At 34.6% G+C, this 25,762-nt stretch overlaps 1 pseudogene; it reads right to left on the bottom strand.

Moving 5' to 3' along the window:
* Positions 1 to 24,838, bottom strand: part of LOC116755039 — a 31,761-nt pseudogene extending 6,923 nt beyond the window's left edge.
* Positions 24,839 to 25,762: the final 924 nt, after the last annotated feature.

Genomic DNA, 25,762 nt, shown 5'->3' with positions numbered 1-25,762 from the left:
GTGTAGCACAGGGAACTCTACTCAGTGCTCTGTGGTGACCTAAATGGGAAGGAAATCCAAAAAAGAGAGGATATATGTATACGTATAGCTGATTCACTTTGCTGTACAGTAGAAACTAACAAAATATTGTAAAGTGACTATACTCCAAAATAAATAAATAAATAAATAAAGCAGTAATAAAAAAAAGATAAAGAAAAAAAATAAGGCTTAAAATTGGGTAGACTGGCTTCTTCTACTATATTCTTCATTTTCCAAATTCTTTTTGTTCTTCTAGTTCCTTTGTTCTTTTACATATATATTTTAAAATCTGGTCTATACAAAAATTCTTGCTGATGTTTTGATGAGAATAGTTTTAAAGTTATATATCAATTTCGGCATAATTGAAATCCTTACTGTTATGAGCTAAATTGACTCTCCCCAAAATTTATGTGTAGAAGTCTTAACCCCCCAGACAACAATATGATAATGTGACTATATTTGGGACATGGTCTTTAAAGAGGTATTTAAATTAAAATGAGGTAATTAAGATGGGCTCTAATCCAACCTGATTTGCAATTAGGACAGACACACATAGAGGAAGACTCTGAAGGTACAGAGAAGAGATGGCCATTTAGGAGCAAAGAAGAGAAGACTTAGGCAAAATAAAACCCTGCTGACATCTTGATCATGGACTTTAATAAGCCTCCAGGATTGTGAGAAAATATATTTATTTTATTTATGCTACCCAGCCTTTGATATTTTGTTATTATGGCCCTTGCAAAACTAACAGTTACCAAGCTGAAGCTTCCAATCTATAAACACTGAATGTCTTCCATTTATTTAGAACCTCTTTGATTTTTTTCATGAGCATTTTATAGTGTTTTGATGACAAGTCTTGTAAATATTTGATTATTTGGATATATTTCTATATTTCATTTTTGAGTGATTATAAAAATCTCACTGCCCATAGTTAATTCCTAGCAAATAGGTTTACAATTAATATTTTATGTTTGTTTTATATCCTGTATCCTTGCTTAACTTATTAATTCTAAAAGGGTATTTTTTTGAGTATATGTGTATTCCTAGACTTCAGTTTGTATATAAGCATATCATCTGCGAATAGAGACAATTTTATTTCTTTCTTATCTACATATCTGTCTTTTAATTATTTTTCTTGCCTTACTGAACTTGCTAGAACACCTCATACTATGTTAAATGAGTGCGGTGAGAGTGAATATCCTTGCCTTGTTCCTGATCTTGAGGAGGGAAATAATTCAGTCTTTCATCATTAAGTATAATGTTAACTTTGGGATTTGGGGTTTTGGTTTTCTTTTTGTTTTTGATTTCCATAATGCTGTTTATCAAGTGGAAGAAGTTATTCTCTATTCCTATTTTTCTGAGAGCTTTTTGTTCGTTTGTTGTTTTTACAACATGAATGATTGTGAAATTTGTCAAACCCTTTTTCTGCATTGAATTATATGACCATGCAATTTTTTTTTCTTTAGGATTGGGTAAATTACATTGATAATTCTTGAATATTGAACTGGCTTTACATGCTGAGAATGAATATCAATTGGTAATGGTGTATAATTATTTTTATATATTGCTAATTCTATTTATTAATATTTTGCTAAGGATTTCTACATTTATTTTATGATGGAAATTGATGTGTAGTTTTCTTTTTGTGTATTGTGTTTTTCTTGTTTTGGTATTACTATAATAATACCGTCATAGCAATAGAAATAAAAATCCAGTATTTTACTTCAAAAACTGTGATCCTCATGAACAAGATCTGTGATTTCTGTCATTAAAGATGTGGGGATAGGGAACTAACAAGCCATTATTTTTAAGTTTAACACTTGTAATTTATTCCCTGGAATCATATGATCATTTATCATATGTGATTGCCAATAGATGAATTTTACAACTACAGTAAGGGGTGGGGAAGTACAAAGAGATTCTTCTAATACCAGACACAAAACTGGATTTCTGTGTAATTTAAAACAAATTGATTTAACCTAATGGAATTGAAATTTCTATGCTGTAAAATGGGAATTATGATGCCAACTATTAACAGTATTGGGGAAATCAAATGAAATAATATAAGTAACAGCTTGTAAGAACATAGAGTTTTTAATAAGCTCGGTGAGAAACTAACTGTATCTCTATTCTCTATCTATCATCTATAGAAATAGAAAAAAATAGAAAGATAGATGTGGGCTGGGGATAAACAGGATTTCCACTTCCAACATCCATCATGTCCTTAAAAGAGAATGTAGACTAGGCTTTGGTGGGTTTGACAGGAAAGTCAGAATCCAAGTTGCTCATAAATATTTCACAGGAAGGACATAGATGCTGCTTAAAGTTCTTTCTGAATGGTGTTAGGTGACTTGATTCTGAAAAAGCTTTGAGCTTAGAAAAAATGAGCTTTGCGTATTGACAAGAGTCCTCACATGGGAACAGAGTCAAAATTAACAGACTCTGCAACCCAAAGGAGGCTGGCTGAATATTCCCGCTACCTTTGCTCTGATCATGTGACCATCTCACGCTTCTGTCACTTTCATTAAATAAAAATTAATCTTAACATATTTGGGCAGGAGTGGGGGTGGGTTGGCATGGGTGTCTACTCTGTCAATTTAAAAAATATCCTTTAGTTCTCATCACCTAATCAGTTGATTTCAGCTCCATTTTCTCCCTTTTCTTTCTTTATCACTGCCTAGCCTTGTCCCCTAGGAGTTTCAGACCTTGTTATTCATAAATGGCATAACTTCGTGCACCCTTTTCCTTTTTACTCAAACGTTTTCTTTAAAATCAAAGAGTTATAAAGAATAAAAAAAAAAAAAAAAAAAATCAAAGGATTACTTGGCTGATTATAAAATTCTTGTATCACATATTCTTCCTCTCAGAATATTTTAGATACTGATCAAACTGTCTCCTTGCATGAATATTACTGTGAAGATGTCGAATCCATCTTGATATTTCACACTAGTAGGGGGTATGATTTTTTCCCCTCCTACTCCTAGGATTCTTTCTTTGTACCTGAATTTTAACAACCTTACCAGAATATGCTTTGATTTGGAATGGTAGGTATGAATGTTAGGTTTCATTATTTCTTGGAAATCTATGAGCCCCTTCAGTCTACACATTCAACTTGTTTTTATTTCAGAAAAATGTTGAAAAAATTATACTTTAGACTCTTTCTATATTTTCATTTGCTTAGTTCTTCTTAAAAATATCAATAATGCATGTTAGATATACCTTTTTAAAGTCTAGCGTTCCTTCTGTGATCATGTTTACATTCCCCTTTCTCTCTCCCTGCTCCACCTCCCTCCCTCCCTCTCTTTCTTTCTCTCTGAGTCATCCTCATAACTACTTATAAACATCTAACTTTTTCCACCTATAACGGGCATTATTCTCTACACTGGCTTTTCATTTTTTGTCATATTTTGACATTTTGCAACTCAATCCTATATTCTTTGGACATCCTATAAAGTCTCTTTGGAATACTTTTTTCTCATTGTTCAAATTTCACTTATTACTTATAAAGATGATATTATCTATAAATTCTGTGAGAATAATGAGAAGCATTTCTTTCATTCCTTTGTTTTACTGTAACCATCTTTTTATCAGAAATGACCATTTACTGATTTAAAGAAAAATGTTTTGCGCATAGAGCACATATCATTTCCTTTCTAAGTATGATCCATCTTTGAATTATTTTTGCTGCTTGCCAGAGATGTTGACAACTATGGTAACTGGGACTATCTGGGGCATGGATTCAGAGGTGTTGACTCCAAACTTTTCCTCAACAAATTACTTGGGTGACAGAAAAATCTTCTTTGGTATTCAGCGTACATTTGGCAGATGTGAAAACCATTCAGTATTTAAGGATGGGGAAATTTATACCTGATCACGGGTGACTAGAGTGATGGAATGGCTAAAGGCGTTAAGGGAAGAGGAGGGTTGTTCTTCATAGATCAAGAAACTGTCACTGCCTTAGGCTACAGCTCATGTGACCATTTTCGCTCCAGAGCTGCTGACAGTATGAGGGGTAAGCTCTCTGTCTGTGTCTGCTACTGTTAGAAATGTATTTTGCTATTAAGCAAAAACCAGGAGCCCACTCTACCATTGCTGCTAAATTACTCTCAAAGTTGCTGACATTCACTGCTGCCTAAAATCACCTTTAAAAAAACGGCTTTATAAAATATAGGTTAAATATTATAAAATTCACCCATTTCGTGAGCATTTAATTCAATAAATTTTTGTATATTGTAGAGCTGGTCTGCCTTTCTTTGCCTCCACCCCTGCATACTCTTCTCCTAGAATGGAGGTTCCATGCCAAGAAGACCATGAGCAAGATGCCTTCTTTTGTCGTTATGGTCCTGCTACTGTCACAGCCTCTAGGTGCTGAAAGAAACTGAAATAGCAAATAATATTCTGTTTCTTCTTTCTTCCTTCTAAATTCCATCTAGTGCCTCCAATTGGCAGAAACCAAGAGAAATTCAGAAAGCTAGGTTGTCTGAAATATGTGGCTTGCAATGTTTATCCCTCAAAAGTACAGAAGAAAGTGCAGAAAGGAAAGTGTAATATTGAGAGCCCATCATATTGAAAGCTAGAGTATCCAGAGCACCCCTCAACTTATAAAATCATGTCTTAGCCCATTCAGGCTGCTATAACAAATTACTGTAGACTGGGTGACTTATAAACAACAGAAACTTATTTCTCACACTTCTGGAGGCTGGGAAATTCAAGATCAGGTGCCAGCAGGTTTGGTGTCATTCATTCATGAGGGATCTGCCCTTATGACCTGATCACCAACCAAAGGCCCCACCTCCAAATGACATCCCACTGTAAATTAAGTTTTTACATATGAATGGGGGCACTAACATTTAGTCTATGGCAATGCTTTTCCTTCTCTCCTCTATTCAGCTCTCAGTGAAGTAATTTTCAGACTAGGAAAGAAAGTGTACAGATGGTTTTATTTATTTTTATTATTAATTTGTTTTATTATTTGCCAGGTATCTGCTTTTCTGTCGCAAATATCGGTCCCAACAGGATATATTCCACAGTACCCAGAGCCTTCCTATAACTCTTGATGTCTTAACTGTCATTTTGTAGAGATTATGCAGAATAAGATACTTAATTTTTTTTTGGAAATGTACAAATATCTTGGAGACTGAGGAAGTCTGTGAAAATAAATATCATGCACTCTTGTTTGGGTTAATATTTCACATTTTTTGGCTAGTATAATTCTATTTGTATATTGAAGGGTTTTTTTTCTATTATATTGAATCTTGAATTTTCTACTATTCCTTTGTTCTTTTAGGCATTTGCCAGGGGTCGAAAAGATGAGATTGAAATAAAATGTTTTTATTCCACTGATTTTTAACAGAAAATTTGCATTCTCTACTTCCAGCCTGTCTGAAACCAGTTTCTAATTGTCTCTCAGGAGAAACAATACTGTTCTTTCACCCAGTACTTTTTGATGGTTGTTGTTGTTGTTCCAAAGTTCATATCATGGGTCTGTCACAGAAGCAAAATTATAAATTGCAAGTCATTAAGGTATGGTGAATGCCCATCTGTGTAAGAATATGTCAAAGAAATGTTTACCCAGTTGGAATATCACTGGCCAATCTACTATTTACTACTGTATACAGTATGTGTATTAATATCCTAGTGCTGCTATAGCAAAATACTACAAGTATATGACTTAAAGCAACAGAAATTTATTTTCTCACAGTTCTGGTGGCTAGAAGTCTGGAATTGATGTGTCAGCAGTGCCAGGCTCCCTCTGGAGACTCTTGGGAAGAATCCTTCATTGCATCTCCCTAACTTCTGATGATCATTGGCAAATATTCGGCGTGCCTTGACTCAAAGTTTCATCCCTCCATCCTCTGTCTCCACCATCATATGGCCCTTTACCCTGCGTGTCTACCTCTCTATGTCTCTTTCTCCTTATAAGGACACTAGTCATTGGACTTAGGGCCCACCTCAATCCAATATGACCTTACCTTAAGTTGGTTAAATCGCAGAGACCCCATTTCCAAATAAGGTCACATTCACAGGTGCCTGGGTTCAGGACTTCAATATATCTTTGGGGGGGACATAATTCAGCTCACAACAGTACTAGATATTATTAGTAGCATGGAGCTGGAAGATCTGGTAGATTTTTAGACCAATGGCAGCCAACATATAGTATATTGATATTTATATCAAACTGACTAAAATTACCTAAAAATTTCCAAAAATGAATAAATCTTCAACTTTGAAACTACTCACCTGCGTATTCCATTTTCTATTCAAAGTGTGTGTGCACGTGCTATATGTATCTACATGAATTTATGTGTAGGACTTTTCAAAATCCTCGTTTCTAATTTACAACTGTAAAACTGAATTCTGAAGCTTAGACTAGAAAGAAATCAGGGCTTCACGTTGAGGTGGTAAAGTTACACATACATCAATTCTGATAACTAAATTATTCAACCAATTACTTTTTTTTCTTTTTTAATTGAGATACTATTGACATATAACACTGTGTAATTTTAAGGTGTACAATGTGTTGATTTGATGCATTTATATATTGCAATATGATTACCACCATAGTGTTACCTAATACCTTTAATGTGTCATATAATTATCACTTCTTTTTTTGTGATGAGAACAATTAAGATCTAGTCTCTTGGTAAATTTGAAGTTCATAATACAGTATTGGTGACTATAATTACTATGCTCTACATTAGAACTTCAGGATTTATTTATCTACTAGTTGTAAGTTTGTATCCTTAAATAACATCTCCCCAACCCCCCAACCTTCAGCCCCTGGTAATCACTATTCTACTCTCTGTTTTTACAAGTTTATCTTTGTTAGAATCCACAAATAAGTAATATCATACAGTATTTAATCTTCCTCTGTCTGACTTAGCTCATTTAGCATAATAAATCAGGGTCCATCCATGTTGTTGTAAATGGCAGAATTTCATTTTTTTTCATGGCTGAATTATATATATATATATAATTATAATATAATATAAATATATATATACATACATATATATTTTACATCTTATTTATTCATCCATTGGTGGACACTTCAGGTTTTTCATACCTTGGTTATTCTGAATAAAGTTGCAATAATGACAGAAGTGCTGATACCTCTTTGATACCTTATTTTGCTGGGAAAAGAATACTGTCTTCGACAAATGGTGTCTGGAAAACTGGATAACCACATGAAGAAAAATGAAATTGTACCTCTATCTTATACTCCTCATAAAAATTAACTCAAAATGGATTAAACACTTCAACATATGGCCTGATACTATAAAACGTCTGGAAGAAAACATGCAGGGAAAGCTCCTTAACATTGATCTTGGCAATGATTTTTTGGATTTGACACCAAAAACACAAGCAAGAAAAGCAGAAATCAACAAGTGGGACTATATCAAACTAAAAAGCTTCTTCACAGCTAAAGAAACAATCAACAAAATAAAAAGGCTAACTACAGAATGGGAGAAAATTTTTGCAAACCATATACGGAGTAAAGGGTTAATGTCCAAAATATATAAGGAACTCATACAACTCAATACAAAATAATCCAACTAAAAAATGGGTAGAAGAACTAAGTAGACATTTTCCTAAGAAGACACCCAAGTGGCCAACGGGTACATGAAAAAATGCTCAACATTCAATATGGAACAATTCTTGAGTGTACAAATCCTTCACCTCCTTGATCAAACTTATTACCAAGTATTTTATTCTTTTTAATGCAATTGTAAATGAGATTGTTTTCTTAATTTCTCTTTCTGATAGGTATTATTAGTGTATAGAAACACAACTGACCTTTGTATATTGATTTTGTATCTTGCAACTTTACTGAAACTGTTTATTAGTTATAACAGTCTTTTGGTGAAGTCTATTATAAATATTATATCATCTGCAAGCAGAGACAATTTAAATTATTATTTTCTGATTTGAATGCTTTTTATTTCTTTTCCTTGACTAATTGCTCTGACTAGGACTGCCAGTACTGTGTTAAATAATAGTGAGAACAGGCATTCTTGTCATGTTCCTGATCTTAGAGCAATAGCTTTCAGCTTTTCATCACTGATTATGATGTTAGCTGTGGGCTTGTTATATAGGGCCTTTATTATGTTGAGATAAATTTCTTCTATATCCACTTTGTTAAGAGTTTTTTATTAGGAAAAGATGTTGAATTTGTCAAATGCTTTTTCTGCATCTATTAAGATAATCACAGGATTTTATCCTTTATTTTGTAATGTGGTGAATCACATTGATTAATTTGCAAGTGTTGACCCATCCTTGCATCCCAGAAGCAAAGCCCACTTGATCATGGTGTATGATCCTTTTAATGTACTGTTGAATTTGATTTACTAATACTTTATTGGGTAATTTTGCATTTATGTTCATCACGTATATTGACCTGTAATTTAATTTTTTTGTATATTCTTGTCTGGCTTTGGAATCAGGTAATGATGGCCTTGTAAGATGAATTTCAACGTGTTCTTTCCTCATCTATGTTTTGGAGAAGTTTGAGAGGGAATGGTATGACTTCTTATAATATTTGGTAGAATTCACCAGTGAAACCATCTGGTCCTATAACCAAAGATAGGAAATCTGAGAGGAATGAAATATTATGATAAAACATCATAGCCTAATTGAAGTTGGGGGACAAAATCTTGGTTGCTGTGACAGTAAATTACTCTTAGTTTGAGTAAGAGCTTCTCACATACCACTATCTTCTATTTAAACACGACTAGGATTTCAGGTGATCCTATGACCAGAGCTACTCATCATCAACTGGGCATAATCATATCATTAAGCCATAAAGTCAAGTGGGCACAGCAGAAGTTGACTATATAATGAAAATGATACATTCAGGATTAGGCCAAACAGTTTGAATTTGACTTCCTATCTTCTAACTGTATTTTTTTTTCTTTTCTGTCATTCTCCAAGATAATTTTCTTTCTCATGAGTAGTCCTAAATGGTTTCTTTACAAATCTATCATGGTAGTTTTGATATTAATTTGGGGGATGGAAATAACAATAATAATAAATGTATGTAGGGCATTCCAGTGATTTCTGGAGAGACATGTTCTCCTGATCTGAAAGGCAACAGGAAAAGGAGAGAGAGGGCACAGCCTCTGAATGTTTTTATGTTTTTGCAGAAATGCAGTTACCATAGAAATTCAATGCAGAGTCACGTTAAGGGGTTAAAATATACAAGCAGCCCATCTTAAACATACTACATAAGGAAAAATCTGAATTTTGTTATATCTAGTGTAACACACTTAAATTAACATTACTATCAAACACTCAGCAATTTGGCATTGTAAATCTCTTAAAAACAGAATTATCATAAACTTCAAACAAATGAGACTTTCACAGCTTAAAAACAAACAAACAAACAAAAAATGGGGCCTCAGGTTAGGATTCAATGTGACTTTTTTCAATTTTGAAAATCTTAGGAGTTTAATAGGAGTTAAGAAGAGGAAGGACAGGGGAGAGATTGCTAAAGGATTTCTTCCTGGGGTGATGCAAATATTCTAAAATGAGATAGTGGTGATGCTTGCAGAACTCTGTGAATACACCAAACAATGAACACTTAACCACTAATGCTAAACATTGCACACTTTAAAGTGGTAAAATGTATGGTAAGTAAACTATAGTTCCATAAAGCTGTTATTTTGAGAAAAACAACTTATGATAGGCAGTCTCTTCCTGGGTGCTGGCGTTGTATATAAAGATCATATATTAACTAGTTCCTGAAATGTGACCACTTTTCTCTCTAATCAAACTCAGGAGTATATTTTTTCTCTTTGAGTAAAATTAAAACAAAATTTTTAAAAGTAAATGATTCAAAACACAATTTAATTTATACCAGAACATGAATTTTATTAATTTGTAATTAATTTTAAAAACTGATTAAGACTGTAACTCTTAAATTTTTACCCAGATTTACTTATTCTGTTTCCTTATCCATAAAATGGGGGCATTTATCATATAATAAAAAAACATGTAAAGCAATTAGAACTTTTCCTAGTGCCTAGAAGGTGCTTTGTAAATATTTATTATTATTAATAAGTAATGTACAGGCCATATTCACTTCTCCAATAGAATATTTTTATACTTTACCAAATAACTTTCTTATTTTCCAGTAAGTATTATTTTTTTCCTCAATTTTTTCACAAGCTGTCCACTCGAGAACACAAGAATTTTAAACACCAATCTTCAGCTCACTTAGTTTATAAAGTAGGTGTGAAGTCACAAAACTTCAAGATATTGTTTATTTTTTTCAGAAGTCACAAGTCTTTTCAGGAATTAGGAGGTTCCCATCACATATGAAAACAAAGTAACATTGTTAAAAGAATACCATTCAACTGGCATAAACATTGAAACATTCTTCAGTTTTATAATTTAGTGAATTCTAAGCTCCTATTTACCATTTCCACACCTAAAATCTTGATATTAATCCAATTCCTCATGCTCAGTTCAGTAATGATTATGCATTCTCATTATGAAATTTGGAACTTACCCAGTTGTACCTGTGAGTGGATGGATGCAGCAACCCCAGCCAGACAGAGGGGGTGATTACCAAGGTCTCAGTCCCTTTAGAAATTTAAGTTTGGGCCACAACAGGGCCAGATTCATGGGCATTTGACCTGGGCAGTCCCACAGGTCAAATGAAGGGCCCCATACTTAAAAGAACCTCATGCTTGGTCTATTGCTCTGCTGTCACTGTTTTGAAATTCTTAGTAATTTTTGAACAAGGAGTCCTACATTTCATTTTGCACTGAACACAGAAAATTATATAGCTAATCCTGGGTCATAAAGCCAGGTAAGCTACCAAATCCTGTGGTAATAATTAAGGGTAGGAGGAAATTAGTATAAGTGTTTGAGGAGGGAGAGGATGAGTATTAATGGTACCCTGAACCTACCTGCAGCAGTGGTGTCTGTACCTCTTCCCACTAACCTCTCATAAGTTTCTCCTCAGAAACACGGACAAGAACTATGGAGGAGGGACTTCCCTGGTGGCACAGTGGTTAAGAATCTGTGGTTCTTAATCAGTGGTTAAGAATGCTTAGGGAGTCTGATTACCTAGTCAGTTAGCTAGCATCCTCTCTCTCTCTCTCTTTCAAATAATATAATATATTATATATATATAATATATATATATATAATAATATAATCGCTATTGGGATCATGGGTAAATTTTTGTTTCTTTCACCCTGCTTTGCTTATGTGTATATTATTTTTTTTTTCTGCAAATATGTGTGCTACTTCAAGGACTTAAAATATTGTTGGAAATCATCAAGAACAACACATTTTGTGATCTGTTTGGAAGGAATAAATGATTTCACCCACCTACATTTACTGACTACTCATGAAATGCAAAGCTTCACCTTACTTTACCCTATCATCAGAAAAATGATTCCAGTTTTGGTACAAAAGGATACTTCCAAGTATCCTTTCTGCAAGATTGTAGAAAAGCAGTCTCATGTATATTACATGATAGCTTTTACATGAATTACTGCTGCTGCAAATCAGTGGGCAATGTATGTGGACAAATACTCAATGTTTTAATGTTTTTTTAAGTATAGGTTGCACTTTTGCATTTCATGGTGCCTTTTAGAATTAACTATATCTTCTTTATTTTTTCTTTAATGTCACGAACTATGTTTTGAAATATTCAAACACATTAGTAAAAGGCTTATTGAAGTAAATATTCTGCAATTAGTATTTCTCATGCCACTTATACCATGATTACATGAAATGTAAAATCACTGCTTTTGAGTATTAGGAAAAAAATAGAAGGAATCATAATTATAGGCAAGTTTTATTAGGAAATGTTTAGGTTAACTCTGAAATTCAAGTATAAATAAGATTTTTTAAAATCTCAGTTTATAGTTATCACAAGTATGTGTGATAAGTTAAGTTTTGCTAACCAGTAAATTGGAGTGGTCCTTGAATCTTCCTTTGGCAGTTCCTCCCCTTCATTTCAAGTCAATCAGAAAGTCTTACAGACTCTATGTCCTAAACCTTTCTTGAAGCCCTCTCCTCCACCCTATTTCTGCTGGCATTGGGCTCATGCTCATTTTTTCTTCATTTGAGTGCTCACATTCTGGCCTCCCTTCTGACTCTCCACATTGTTGCCAGTGTGATGGTTCTGAAATGGAAATATGGTCATTCCTCTGCAATTCACATCTGTCATTGAGTTCCCAGAGCTTAGCTTGAAGTAAAATACTTGTTGGCAATATATTTGAGAACATTTTTGATCTTACTCCTGCTTGCTTCTCAGACTCATCCCTGTCTGCCTACGAAACCTCTCTGCTCTGATTCTGAACTCCCTGTCATCATTCAAAAGTTCCATGAGTTTTCACAGCCCTGCAAGTTGCATCTTCCATTGCCACTGCCTGGAATATATTCCCCTCAGCTCAATCCTGAAAAATATAACTCATTTCTCTTTTTTCACCTATATTTTTTCTTAAGTTCATGATTAACATTGCCATTTTAAAAAACCACAATGCAAAAAATTTAATTTGCACACCATAAAATAATTTAATATTTCTGTATAAAATGTTCTTTTATTTCCCATTTCAGTATAACTAAACCATAATATCACATGACAGTTTTTCTCAGCTGATTTCACTGATTTTCCCCCATCAGATAAACAACTTACCTTGAGTTAAACACTTCCTCCTCTGCCCTTTGCTTCATGCCGAATAAAGCTCTAATAAACATCTTCAGGTATTGCATGTGGCAAACATTCTAACATGTCCAGGAAATTCTTAAAGCCAGAGACTCTCTTTGTTCGTTTCCATTCCCTAAATGTCTTGGATACTTGCTACATGGCAAGTACTCATGTAATATTTGTTTAGAGAATGAAAGATAGCAAATAATTAAGAATAAAGCTTGATTTTTTTTTTAGTGTTATTTTGAAATTTTTTATCAAAATGACAGAACGTAACTATTCAGTTATACATTTATCCTTGGTCATGTTCTTGCTTAAATTGTGTAACTATTAACATACAGTTCACGCCAACAGCATTTTTATGTTCCTACATATTAGGTATTTTGTTGTTTGCTTGGGAAACTCAGATAAATACAACACTGACTCTTTATTCAATGTTTTCTTATTATAAGTGAGTGATGAAATAATAGTTTGTACTATTCACTGTACTCTGTGCCACCTACTATTTAATCACCTAATAAGATACTTCGAGGTGAAATTTAATCATCAGCAGTCTTATTTTGTGTATGTGTGTAAAATAATTTAAATGGATTCAAAATATGCATTGTGTTGTGGCAATATAGGTAAATTTATGTATAAAAATCATTATTAATTATGAATTAGTTATTCAATGAATTAGTTATTCAATGAATTAGTTATTCAACTAATATTTTAGATTGATTGAATATATCACTAATATGAATGAGTAATTCATACTACTATAATCCTTTCGTTTCAGTTGAGCTCTCTCTATATTTTTCTGTTTTGAAGAGAATGGCACTTCAGTATAATCACAAAAAGAGTGAATAGATGGGATTGCATAGTCTCAATCAACCTACTTTTTACATGCAAAAAATTTAAAAACACATAATTGTAAATTTCCTATATTTCACAGTAAACCATATCATTATTGTTCAAATCTTAGTTACAACAATATAAAATGTTGGTAAAATCAATGTTTTGTTGAAATTATAGTAATTCATGTGAGATTTTTTAGAAACTGACACTAGTGAAAACTCTGAAGTAGTGTAGTTTTTTGGCATTCATTTTTCAAACTTCCAACTGGAAACTCAGTCACAAAGGACCATCCACAGAGCCACACACTATATCTACCCTGATTGCGTCTCATGATCCTTACTTCCCTGCCTCCACTAAAACACTGAGTTCTTAGTAGTAATTTTTCAGGGTTTTGATCTCTGATCTGTGCCTTATAATTTGATGAAAGTAATTTTGAAAGGCTAATATGTCAGGACATTTTTTGCAAATGTCCTAAACAGGTTCTTGTATTACTATGATTATTAGTTTCATAATGTTGCCATAACAAATTGCCACAAATTCAGAGACTTAACACAGGCATTATCTCACAGTGTCTTCACAGTCTGAAGTCTAGCTTCTTTGGGTCTCAGAAGGCTAAAATCAAGGTGTCTACATGGCTGTGTTCCTTTCTTGATGCTTTAAGGCAGAATCCACATCCTGGCTTGTGTGAGTGATTGGTAGGATTCACTTCCTTGTGGTTGTAGGGCTAAGGTCCGTGTTTTCTTGCTGGTATTGCCGGTTGGCTAGACATCAGGGATCTTTCTCAGCTTCTAGAGGCTGCTAGCCTTCCTTGGCTCCTGGCCCCATTCCTCCATCTTCAAACCAACAAGAGTGGGTCAAGTCCCTTTCATGCCTCAAGTCACTCAAGCTTCATCTCTTTGACTGATGATTCTGTCTTCCTCTTTAGCTTTTAAGGGCTCATATGATTACATTAGGTCCACTCAGGTAATCCAGGATAACCTTCCTAATATAAAGCAATTGATTAGTAACCTTAATTCCATGTGAAAGACTCTTCTCAGCAGTACCTGTATCAGTGCTTTACTGAACAGTGAGGAAACAAAAAATCTTGGGGAGATATTTTTACAATTCTGTCAACCACTTCATGTAATGATTTTTTTTTTTCTTCTGGAAAGCATATTGAATAAGTTAACTAACTAAATATTGAGGATTTTTTTTTTAGCACTTTATCCTATGATGGTTTTCTTTTTCAAAGAAAGAGTACAAACAAGGGAGAAAAACATAAAAGAACATTCTTCATTCTAAGTCTCTCTCTCTCTCTCATCCTCTCTCATCCTCCTCTTCTCTCTTAGTTGTTTTGTTGCTGTTATAAGTTTTTCTTAAACATGCAGCTTCTGACCAATGCCATTGAAGGCCCAGGTACATTCTGTCTTCCTGCTTCGCCATTTTTAGTATGTGGATTCCATTCTCCCATTCATAGTATGGTTGATAATCTTCTAACAACCTGCCATTATTCCAAGCATAAAGAAGAAAGGGTGGAAAAAACATAAAGTGCCTAAGGACAAAAGCATAACTGCCTGCCTATGGAGCTGCACCATTCTTCAAAACATTCCCAAAAGCTCAACTCAGTGACTTGTTTCCGTCTAATTGTTGGAACCATGCTACATTGCTTCCCTTAGGTAAAAGAAGACTAGGAAAAGAGTGGGGTTGAATAGATTGGGTTGATGAACACCATTGTATCTGACACACTATCATCAGACAGAAGATAGTATGGTTTATATTTGAATATTTCTTGTCTAACATTGAACAGAGAAAATAAGGAAATTTGTGCTCATCTGACTGAACTGTGCCTTGGTGTCCTGAAATTAATTTTATGTGGATTGAAGAAATCAGTAATCACTAAATTTCAGAATGGAATTTCAATTTTCATTTAGTAAATCCTAAACCATATGTAATATTTGTTTAAATTGTTTTTCTCAAAAAACATTGGAGTTTTTAATGTTAACTTTATGGGATTAAGCCAAAGATATCAAGAGTGTTAGAAATTCCATGCCCTATATATTGTGAAGTGTGGAATGGTATGAATATATGATCTTTTGTCTTATCACAAATTATAATAAGCTTTTAACTTGACTATCTGTTAAGTTCTGTAGCTTTTCTAAAATTAGGATTAAGTTAAATTTGAGCTAATATATTCTAATCCATGTAAAATTTACATATCTGATTTTGTGACTTTTTGTGACTATCCTTCAAATCAGCATTTCTATAGCAGAGCCTATCTACCAGCAACAACAAAATTTAAGGCATGTTATTTTGTACTTTCAGTGATCTTAGTCCTTGCACTTAAAAAAACTCCATATGAATATATGTTAATGGGAAGACTTTGTAATGTAACAAAAAAATCAACAATGTTTTTTTACTTCACTGTTCTCTTGTCTGGGTGGCATAGTGTAGATGATGGGTAATAAAAAAAAAATGAGATTCAAAGAAATTATTTTCCAAACTGCTGGCATTGAAAAAATTGTAGTCATTTGGAAACATTTAGGGCTCTGAACCAAATGAACTTACTATTATATAAAATGCAAGAATCAAAATACATAACAGTAATCCCTGAATTTCAAGGGCAAATCACTTAGCTATAATAATTTTAAGTCCTTGAGCATTTATTATAAAACATACTGACAATGTGAATATACACCTGGCTATATATCTCCCAATAACACATTGATTTTCAGCTATTTCAATAATGGAATAGATCTCAGCATAGGACTGTTCTATGATAGAAGCAATCATTCTAAGTAAGGTATGTATTTAAGGTTATGTCAAGTTGTGAGAAACTTACTAAGTACTTCTGTTTAAAAAGTTCCCTGTTTAATATGTTAAAACTTTGTTTACAATATTCCAAGGGTATTTTGTTCCAAAGACCTTTCATCATAAAATATTTTCAGTGTAACATTTACTATTATGTGACAATTCAAGCAGGTAATACATACTTAAGAATTTACAGTTTGTCAGAGTCAGATGTGAAGTTGTCTTTCTTAGAAAGTGACATCTAAGAGAAGACTAATGTTCCAAATAATACAATAGTACTGCTATATACAGAAAAAAACACGTTCTTAAAACAACACAAAACAAAACAAAATTGGTAGGATGCTAGAAGAGCAGATACTTGAAGAAGGATGATTGCAGGCTGGCAATGCCATGTGAAACAACACTGCACTGAAGAAACTGGAGGTGTCTGCATGCCCTGAAGGACTCTTTCTTCATGAACCCCATTGGCCTCTCACAGCAAAGGGTCTGAAAAATCAACTAAGTGCCTATGGTGATACAGACTGGAGAGGGGAACACAGTCATGTGGGTGGGACAAGTACATGCATCCTGATGCTTCCTCTTTATTTCCACCACAAGACAAAAGCTTTAATCAGAAAGAACAGTGACACTACTGGCCTTAGGGTATATTAAGGCCAGTTTTAACGAGCTTATATGATAGGTGAAACAATCATTTGAGGGTAGAACCTGATAAATTAGAGGTATATTCATTAAAAATATAACAATGTATATTTTAAATTAGCAGGAAATTACTACAAACTTTATAAGAGATGTATAAGTAATAAGTCAATAGTGGAGGTAAAATGATATACTATATAATGTTTATTTAATGCAAAAGAAGGCAGAGCAAGAGTATATAATAAATTAAATGAATACAAAACAGCTAGCAATTTAGTAAAGTTTTTATCCAACGACATCCATAATCACGTTACTTATGAATGGCTTAAATATAACTTTCTTAAGACTGCAATTGTCAGATTGGATCAGACAGCAAGATCCAATTCTACTGTGTCTATTAGAAATGCAGTTAATATATACTGATAAAGATAAGTTAAAAGTAAAATGATGGAGAAAGATATGCCATGAAAATATCCCCCAAAACCTTGAATAGCTATGTTAATATCAGAAAAAGCCAGCTTCGGAACAAGGAATACTATCCAGAATAAAATGGGACAGTATATCATCATTAAGGGTCAATTCTCCAATAAGACATAATGACCATAAATATATATATATATTACTGATAACAGAGTATCAAAATAAATGAGACAAAAACGGGCGTTAGTAAAACAAGTTGGCAGTTCTAAAATTATAATTGAGACATCAAAAATCCTTTCCCAGTAATTGATAGAACAAATAGGCAGAAAGATAGTAAGAGTGTAGAAGATTTGAACACTATCAACCAAATAGTCCTAATTGACATTTATAGAACAATTCACCCAACAGTAGAATACACATTATTTTCAAAGACATATGAATATTCAACAAGATAGGCCATATCATAAGCCAATAAAAATATCTCAAACAATTTAAAAGAGTAGAAATCATAGCTACATTTTAATAGCATAATAGAATTTAGCTATAAGTCAAACAGGAATAAATCTAAAAAATTCTCAAATATTTAGATATTAAACATCCCATTTCTAAATAACCCAAGGTTAAAGGGGAAGTCTAAAACCAATGAAAAAATAGTCTGTATGAAATACAGATAAAAATAGAACACATCAAAATATGAGGGATACAGCTATAGCAGTGCTTTCAGGGTCATTTATAGTATTGAATACTTATATTAGGAAAGAAGAAATGACTCAGATCAATAATTTAATTTTTCATCTTAAGAAATTTTTTGTGTGTGTGTGTGGTACGCGGGCCTCTCACTGTTGTGGCCTCTCCCGTTGCGGAGCACAGGCTCCGGACGCGCAGGCTCAGTGGCCATGGCTCACGGGCCCAGCCACTCCGTGGCATGTGGGATCTTCCCGGACCGGGCCACGAACCCGCGTCCCCTGCATCGGCAGGCAGACTCTCAACCACTGCGCCACCAGGGAAGCCCCATCTTAAGAAATTTTTAAAGAAAAATAGAGCAAACTAAACCCAAAGCAAGTAGAAAGAAATAATAAAGAATGGAGAAGAAATTAATGAAATTGAAAAATCAACGCAAATAAAAGCATATTCTTTGAAAAGTTCAATAAAATTGACAAATTTCTAGTGACAGTGAGCAAGAAAAAAGGGAGAAGAGCTTCCTATAAGAATGAAAAATTTCAATATCAAGAAAGGACATTGTTACTGGCAACATGGGCTCTAAGAGGAGTCCCGTAGATAACCTGTGACCTCAGTGTTATCACAGAGTTGGATTTCAGAGTGGTGGATTTGGAGCCCTTAGTCAAGTTCATTCCTGGTATTTGGAAGTAAGTGAAGAAAATTCTCACAGTCACAACTGTGAAAACGTCGTTATAAAAATAAAAGGAATATGGGTTGTTCTAGATGACCAGAAAATTCAATATGTGATCTTTTATTAGATCTTGGATCAGAACTAAGAAGTAAAAACAACTAGAAAAATATTCAGTGGCATATTTGGGGAAAATTATTATATTGAACACATGACATAAATATTAAAGAACATTTTGTATATGAGGCTTAAATTTTCTGGATGTGATAACTACATTACAATTAGATAAAATATATTTTTAGAAAAATGAAATACAAGCTAAAATATTTGTGTGAAGTATCAGAAACTTAGTTTTAAATAATTGATAAATATGTAATCAAAATGTGTATTGTTGTGAGTGTATGTTTAGGTAGACCGAGGGTGAGAGATAAAGGATACATAGCAAATAATGAAACCTGGAAACTCTAGGTAAGGGATATAGGAATGCAAACTTCTAATTTTTGAAGGTCACATATTTTTATACTAGAATTTGGTTAAAAATAACAACGGTTTACAGTACATTCTTATGGTTAGCAGTTTATAAAAAGCCAACCCACTTCACAGTTCTTATAATTATTTTTTGCTGTCATACTGTTCAAGTGCCTTAGCCATTATAGATCTGAACTCTTCACCTTCCACCTATACCTCATCCAAATGACACATAAAATCTTTAGTGATTGTACTGTTACATGGTGTTCTTATTGCTTTCAGTTGAGGGTAAAATTCAGTTCCGAAATTCCACCTTGAAGATTAGCATTCTAAGTACAAACTGGTAGCTTAGTCTTTCCAGAAAGCTGAGCCTGAGGCAGAGGAGTTATGTTCATTTCTAGGGAGCAGAAGTGAAAGACAAAGTGGCAAGGAGGAAGGGAGAGATGATACAAGTATAGATTATTGAACTGCCTACCACTAAGTAAGACAAATTGCAGAATACCATGATTACTCTCAAAAATCCATACTAGCTTCATTTGGGGTCCTTCTATTGGAAGGGATAAATAGGACTGAATTTACCAACAAATTACTGAATCCTACTGTTCAAAGTTTATCCCTTGGGACATTAACTCCCACATACTTTCAGGTTGTGCAAAGGAACGTGCCAAAAGAGGTCCCGTAACGGTTCAAACAAAGAAGTCATCAGGCACGGAGTAAGAGGGGCACAGTATGGGCGTTTTGCAAAGCACTGTCAGCTTGTGCGTACGTGAAGATTTTTATGGTTCAGCCACAGCTTATGGTCACCCTGGGAACAGAAACAATAGACAGTGAGATGTAGAAGATCGGAAGGATGGAGTGTGCATGTGTGTGTGTGGTGGTGTGGGTCACAGAGGGAGGGGCTGTGGGTGGTGGAGGCTGGACTTATGGAGTCCTTTGTAACATAAAATAGCAGAAGGGGTGACTTGTCATTTCCAAGATTAGGCTGTAAAAAGACTGGTTTCCATCTTGGCTGCTTTCTCTCATGCTTTCTTGGATTTAATCACCATGTTATGCCACCTTGTCGAGTAGCCCTGTAGGAGGCTCATGTGTCGAGGGACAGAGACTTGACAACAACCGCATGAATGGACTTGTAACTGGATTTATCCCTCCTCACTTTGAGTCTATAGGTGTGACCAGAGCCCCAGGTGGCCTACAGACTATAATTTCAGTATTGATGTTAGGCAGAGGCACTTAACTAAGTCACACTCTGATCCCTGACTCCCAAAAACTGTTAGAAAATACATTTTTATTGTTAGAAACCATTAAATTAGGGGGTAATTTCTTACACAGCAGTAGATAATACACTCTTCTATCTCATTCCCCTTTGTGGTCTCTGCCTCAGTCACCAGGCCCTAGGCTCTCCACTGTGCCCTGTTTTCCCTCATGCCTGGAGCTTTCAAATAGTGCCACCCATGTAAAATAATATTCCGTAACACTTCTAGTTAACTGCAGCATTTCTCTAAAATCTGAACTGCTAATCACATGCCCCGTGGCATACATTAAAAGCTTTCTGTATTTTCTTGGGCTTCCCTGGTGGCGCAGTGGTTAAGAGTCTACCTGCCAATACAGGGGACACAGGTTTGAGCCCTGGTTCGGGAAGATCCCACATGCGGAGCAAATAAACCTGTGGACCACAACTACTGAGCCTGCGTTCTAGAGCCCGCAAGCCACAACTACTGAAGCCCGCATTCCTAGAGCCTGTGCTCCACAACAAGAGAAGCCACTGCAATGAGAAGCTTTTGCACCGCAACAAAGAGTAGTCCCCGCTCGCCACAACTACAGAAAGCCTGCGTGCAACTAGAGAAAGCCTGTGTGCAGCAACGAAGACCCAACACAGCCAAAAATAAATAAATATATTGGAAAAAAAAACTTTCTGTATTTTCTTAATGGAACCTATCCAATTTGGAATTATATTTCTGTATGGTTATTTGGCAAATGCCTGAGATTACCAGTAAATTGTAAGTTTAATGAGGCAAGGTTTTGCTTTTTGTCTTTTTCACTCCGACACTCAATGCAGTGCTTGACACAGTTCTTAATTAATATGCATTTTTTCAATTATCGTATGATTATATGAGAGGCATAAGTGGTATAAAATTTTAACAATTTACAGATACATTACCTAGAAAATTTTAGTAATGTAACAAAAAATTAAAATAAACAATGTGTTAAATTGGTGATCTAATCATATACCAAAATTACTTCTCCTAATAAAAATTGATAAGAAACATCATAGAAAGAAAAAAAAAAAAACTCTGTTGCAATGGAACAAAAATTTACATATTTAGAAATAACTCATTCAATACATTTCAGAAATTCAATAGATAAAATAGTGAAGCATTATGGAGAGTCTTCAAAAAAGATATGACTAATGGAAGTAAATACCTTGTTCTTGTATGGGAAGAATCAACATCAGAAAGGTGTCTTTCTATTAGTCATGTGATACATTAACATGGTACATAGTAATTATATAAATATATGTTGTTTTCAACTTGCACTATTAAAATTATGATTTTAAATAGAAGTGTCTAGCAGGGAGGATTATGGGAGAAGTCTCTGCTGTCAGAGAGTGCTGATGCTTGCTACTTACAGGACATAGACAAATAGCTTCTCTTTTCTTAGACTAAATTCTTTATCAGAAGTATGAACTTAATTTGTAGGAACTCAGATTTTTATAAGGATTAGTAGAAACCATTAAAAGAAAGTTCATAGCAGACTGACAACTATAAAGCTATTAATTTGTTTGCTCTTGTAATTGTTATTATTACTATTACTCTCATAGTTAGCATTGCTGCAGCATTATCAAATCCGATTAACTATTTCTGTTGAGCTCTTTTATTGAGTGGTAAAATGAGTACATACTCTCTTGGAACAGTGTCTCTCATTAGAATTACCTGGGGATTCTTGTTAGGAATTTAGTTTCTTGTGAATCTCATTAGGATATTTGGAAATGAGGACCAGGAATGCACACTTTAAAAAGAAACCGAGGGCTTCCCTGGTGGCGCAGTGGTTGAGAGCCCGCCTGCCGATGCAGGGGACACGGATTTGTGCCCCGGTCCGGGAAGATCCCACATGCCACGGAGCGGCTGGGCCCGTGAGCCATGGCTGCTGAGCCTGCATATCCAGAGGCTGTGCTCCGCAACGGGAGAGGCCACAACAGTGAGAAGCCCATGTACTGCAGAAAAAGAACAAAAACAAAAACAAAAAAAGAAACTGAAGTGATTTTCCACCCACACTCAAGTTATGATTTGTAAAACTCACCGTATTACCTTTTGAATTAAAGTTACATTCTCTGTGGGATTTCTATTCTACACCCAATTTAAATCTAAGATATGTCTATTTCTAATTATTTCAAACCAATTAACTTTCCTTATTTACTAATAAAATTCACATTTACTTTATTAGTGTATTTTTTTCTTGCTTAATTTTTAAAAACACTTTTAATGTGGATGTATTAATCATACCTTTCATTTTAATTAATGATAAACTGGATTCCAGAAAACTGTATGTAATTTTATTAAAATTAATCATAATGAAGTTAAAATAATCACATTTAAGAATGTGCATTTCCTTCTAATAGGGATTAGATTTCAACTGCTGTTTATATGTCCATGTATAACTCATAGAACCATAGTCTGTATTAAACTCTGATTGTTATTAACTGTTTTTTCTGTTCCCTCACTGTGATAATATTACCTAAAAAAAAAAGAGAGACTTGGGGTTTCAAAATGGCTGACTAAGGGCATGTTTTAATCTCTTCTTCCTTCAAAAATCCCATTGAGATTATAGAAATCACAAAATATAGTAAATAAACAGTTAAAGACTTGGAGGTCCTGAAAAACCAAGAGAAGTCCTTAGTAAGAATCAATTATTCAGTTATTTCTGAAGGATACAGAGCCAATAAGATCAGATTGCCTTGAGAGGATAAACCTAATCTGAAACTTCCACAACCCACTATAAGCAAAATTAAGACACGTCAAAATAATGTGATTTCAAACGTCCTTAAATGCATCAGGTCAAGAAATATCTGGGAAACTAGAGAAGACTGTCTTGTAGCCAAGTATGAAAGCTGTTAATTCTGTGCCAGTTACCTCTTAACATTTTCTGTATCTAGAGGATTTGTCCCAGAATACCTCTCCAAAGAGATCAAGTATGGCAGGTTCCCAGAGTGTTGGGAAGCTGGAAGGAGAAGCTGAGAGGTGTGCTGAGGAAAACTTCTGGTCATCACCATAGAAAAGGCTATTTCTTCCTGTTCAACAGAAAAACCAGACCAGACTCAAGTTCATAATTACAACCACAGCTAGAAATCACATAAAGTAAAAGTGCATCTGCAGTTTGGAAAAGAAAAATATTTAGTGTTGTGCTGAGTGAATAAAAAGAAGCCACTTAAACAACTACTATTGATCAATGCTAACTACTGTTATAAATTTACACAGGAAAATCCGTGATGACCAAATATCTGAGGGGAACATAGAAGAGGAACACTGGCTGGAGCTAATGAAAGAACTATCTATTAAGGAAAGAAATTAATGGAAAAATAAACACAAATAACTTAATAAATATGCTTAGTAATGTTTGAGAAGATAGCATTCCTGCAAAATATGAATATGAAACTTTTCCTTAAGGGAGCTTAGGAATTAAAATAAATGCATATGCAACCTCAGTAACATATATCCTACTAAGGGATAGAGAGAATATAAGAGCAAAAGGTATTTAGATAAATAAATAGTACAGCGTATCACTGAATTAAAAACAACCCCAAAAACCCTGTTAAGATTGATGGTGCTTTCATCTGAAACATTCAAAATTAATGAACAAACAAAATAATAAATTGCTACAAACTCCTAGAGAAAAGGAATATTTACACTTTAAAACAGTCACATTTTCTTTATTATCTGATGAGGTAATAAAACGTATTGAGAGATGACCCCATTCTCCAAAACAATACAGCGACGTGTGCAAGTGTGGTCAAAAAAAAGATATTGCAAAAACAACTCTGTAACTGATTATGCAAGTATAAAAAAACAAATATATTGAAGAATATAAAAATTAAAAAATAAAGTACATACATATTTTTTTCAGAAAAAGAAAATCACATAGATAAGGTCAGTAAAACTGATAATAAATTTATATATAAAAAAACTATATTGTATGTACATATATATGTAAATAGCAAAACACAGCTTATGCTAAATTGTGATAGATAATTTTATGTGTCAACTTGCTTGACTGGGCTGAGGGATGCCCAGATACCTTGTAAAACATTATTTCTGGGTATGTCTGTGAGGGTGTTTCTGGAAGAGATTAGCATCTGAATCAGTAGACTGAGTCAAGAAGATGGCCCTCACCAATGGAGAGGGGCATCAGGCAATCCACTGAGGGCCTGAATAGAACAAGAAGGCAGAGGAAGGGTGAATTTACTCTCTGTTGGAGCCAGGAGGTCCCTCTTCCGCCCTTAGGTATCAATGATTTCGGTTCTCAGGCCTTCAGACTCAGACTGGGACCTACGCCATTGGCTCCCCTCCACTTAGCCTTTGGGTTTGAAGAGGAACTACATCCGTCACCAGTGTTCTGGGCCTCCAGCAAGCCAACTGCAGATCGCGGAACTTCTCAGCCTCCATAATCACGTCACCTTCATAAAAAAATTCTCTCTGCATATCTTTATATCTGCTGCAGGCTCTGTTTTTCTGGAGAAAACTGACTAAAACATAAATACTTTTTGACAACACTGCTTTGGAATGTAATGCAATTTAAGTACTAAATATTTGTATTGCAAAATAATACAAGTTCAATGCAATCACAGAAATAAAACGCTTTCTAGCTCCTTCAAGCAATGAGTTTTTTTATATATATATAACTTATTACATCTTTCCTCATGAATTTTAAAAGATACTGAAACCCAGCAGGACCCTATGGGGCTCCTGGGCACAAAAGCCTTTCTGTATCCCCTTCTCTGAGTTCCAAAGGCCAGGTTCAAACAGTTGCTAGTCAGGAGGGGGGGGGATGCAGAGACAAGGGAGGAGCAGTCTAGAAACAATAGTACAGCCTTGAGGGCAGGGTCCTGGTCCCCCCCCAATGCAAAGTATATTCACAACAATATCTTTGAGCTCTTCTGCAGAACTAAAATCCTTACCAAGTGGAAGATGTTAACTACTTGATGAAGCACTCTTCATTCCAGAGAAGGTAACAGTTTGCCCATCACCACCTGATGCCAGATGATATTTGGATTGAAGGAATGCACAGCCCGATCCTTATCAGCAACCCTGCCCCCTTGACTATAAGACTCTTCACAACCCCCTCTCCCTTTTTGGACACAGTTTTGAGGACATTATACTGCTGTGTCCCCCTTTGCCTGGCAAAGTAATAAAGCTATTCTTTTCTACTTCACCCAAAACTCTGTCTCTGAGATTCAATTCGGTGTCAGGGTACAGAGGCTGGATTTGGCTTCAATACCACGCACCCATACAAAAACATACATACACACAAACACATATGTAGATGTGTTTGCTGTTTACTTCTATAAAGAATGGAAGCAAACTATGCAC

This window comes from Phocoena sinus, chromosome 6 (assembly GCF_008692025.1).
Source record: "Phocoena sinus isolate mPhoSin1 chromosome 6, mPhoSin1.pri, whole genome shotgun sequence".
Classification (NCBI taxonomy): Eukaryota; Metazoa; Chordata; class Mammalia; order Artiodactyla; family Phocoenidae; genus Phocoena; species Phocoena sinus.
This window is presented reverse-complemented; position numbering and strand designations above follow the sequence as displayed.